The sequence below is a fragment of the Glossina fuscipes genome, unplaced genomic scaffold (genome assembly GCF_014805625.2).
Source record: "Glossina fuscipes isolate IAEA_lab_2018 unplaced genomic scaffold, Yale_Gfus_2 93878, whole genome shotgun sequence".
Taxonomy (NCBI): domain Eukaryota; kingdom Metazoa; phylum Arthropoda; class Insecta; order Diptera; family Glossinidae; genus Glossina; species Glossina fuscipes.
In genome coordinates, this window is record NW_024005130.1 from 19168 (window position 1) to 21817 (window position 2650).

General features: G+C 30.6%; 1 long non-coding RNA gene across 1 annotated transcript; it reads left to right on the forward strand.

The window, feature by feature from the left end:
• The first annotated feature begins 636 nt into the window (after positions 1-636).
• On the forward strand, positions 637-2405 carry LOC119644165. Its single transcript, XR_005248480.1, has 2 exons — positions 637-1182; positions 1880-2405. It is a non-coding gene; the product is annotated as an uncharacterized LOC119644165 (long non-coding RNA).
• The last annotated feature ends 245 nt before the right edge of the window (positions 2406-2650 follow it).

Genomic DNA, 2650 nt, shown 5'->3' on the forward strand with positions numbered 1-2650 from the left:
TATTGCCTAAAATTAATATATAAGAATGTGATAATGTTAGCAAAGTGAAAAATCTTTTTTGGCTTATATCGTTAATTGCGTTTCCTTTCAGCTCAGCTCAGTTATTTCAAATTTTTGATTATAAGAAAATTGTACTTATGCCCATTTGAAATGTAATGCTATCTTTATTCATATATATGTTTACGTGCATATATGCATACATACACTCTTGAAAAAGCATCCATATAAAATTTCTTCTTCGTTAAAAGCAGCACCAGCATTGAGGAACTAACACTAACGACGACAGATGATGTTATATGAAGCCAAACGAGGAAGATATTTTGTTGAAGTTAGTTGTTAACGAAATCTGGTCGTAAGTGGTTGTTTAGGGCGGTCGAAACACAAAACGGACGATTGATATGAATAAATAGCATTATATAAAATAAATTCAAGTAGCATTCATAACGAAATTTAAAAAAAAAAAAAAAAAAAAAAAAAAAAAAAAAAAAATTGTTATTGTTTTTTTTAAATCACTCATACGCTTAGGTGAACAATATTAGTCTTATAAAAAATATTATTAAATTAAATTTTCAAAAAAAATTAAGTAAATAAATAAAAGTGAAAGTTTAAAAGAAGTAAGAACATTAAAAAAAAAAAAAAAAAAAATTAATGAAAAAATATTTCCGATTGCATGTGTGTGTGTGTGTTTGTTCATGTTCATGTGTTCTTCGACTTAACTTTGATGATCTGAACAACGATGTTTCCTTTTTGTTTTCTATGGTCCCACATGATTTGATTTCACAGCTTATGTTGCGATGGCAATGATTTTTATAATAAAACGGAAGCAATAACAAAGCCATGTTGTGTGTGTTACGTGCTTAAGTGGTTTATCGAGTGTAATTATGTTAAATTTTGTGGTCTATCTTTGTGCGCTATACTCAATTAAAATCTGTGCTAAGGAAGGGAGAATAGAATTTTTAACAACGCCTCGAATTTAATATTTTCGTAAATTATTTGCACAAAAAAAAAAAAAACAAAAAAAAAAATTATTTTTTAAATTTCAAAAAATTTGTACAAAAAAAATGAACAAAAAGAAAATCGCTTTGTATATATTTGTTGCTGCTAAAACAACTAATAGCGAGCTAAGCGTAATGGATATTTTGATAATTTAGTTAATAAGTTTTAGAAAAAAAAAAGTAAAAAGTAAGTATATTATAAGCAGAGATATTCGTATTGTTACTTTTTGAATCAATGAATTATTCGCAATGTCAGATACGGACTTGACACTTGGACTTATCTACCGCAATTTACCTTCAACTTTAACTATCAGTCAATGCGTGTTAGCCAAAGCCCTTGATCTATTAAATTGTCTCCTTTTTCACCTTCACAACGCATATGACTTTTCTGCTTTAAGACTCGCGATTGTGAAGCCCTGGCCAATCGATAGACAAACAGGGGCGATGACTGAGAGCGTTTTTGAATGTTTAAGAATCTCAAAGAATATTTCCAGGTAGAATAGTTACAAGATACAAAAAAAAAAAAAAAAAATAATAATAATAATTTTTGCGAGCAAAGCACAAAGCATATCTATCAGCTTCTAAGGGCAATATTGTGCTTCCAACGTTACTCTGGCAGTTTTCACGTCTACATTTGCGAAATATTTTTTTAAGTAACTTTGAATTTTTATTCGTCCCTGGGGAAGAGTTAACAACTTTTTAGTAATGATTCGACATCAATGTTTAAGCAGCTCGTAATTAAGAACAGTTATAGAAGAGGGCCAATGCACGATCCAGCGGCACAATGTTATAAAAAAGAGTAGAAAATGTCTTTCTTGCTTTATCTTACATTTGATATATAGATTAAAGTACTAGTGGAAATTCTTTCTTTTTTCTTTTTATAGAAGAAACAAAGGCAGCTCAAGCCATACGTACGTAACTATAGGCATGAAATCAGATTTTGCATCAACCACTTTCTTATTACGCTGTCGCGAAGTGTGTAAGTGAGTATCAAATAAGTAAGTGATTAACTGACGATTCGCAAATTTAATAGTCAGTAAAGTGCATTCAATAAAACAATTTTTTTAAACTTTTATTTAAGCGAACAAAAGGTAATGAAAATATCAGTAAATTCTCTCCTCGCCGGCCGAGAGGGGGAAAGATAAATTGCGAAAATATCGCACACAGCATATACAAATATGTCGAACATATTTATATATCTGCAGCTGAAAAGAAAACAACTTGTGAAAATTGTATTTAAATGGTATCTGTTAACTCATATAGAAGTGACGAGCAGATTTGTACAAGCGTACAACGTGGTTATAGAAACACATAGTATATGCGACAATACTGGTTTTCCATTTTTCGTATGATTTTGCTGTACATTGCAGGAGGCACAAAAGAAAATACTACTCAAAAAAAAAAAAAAAAGGTATAAATAAGAAAAAATGCCAACTTTTTAAACAACATGAAGATAATAGTCATCTCAGAGTAATAGCGATGACAAACATGACGTAAATCGCATTATAACCAGATAGTCTTTATTGGTAGATCAATAGCCCTCGTCCTGGTGTTGAAATCGGTAATAACATCTACAATAGCTATTGATGATAAACCTCATGTTACGATTCACAGAGGTCGACACAATTGCATATCCCAGCGCGTAGTTGGTCTAG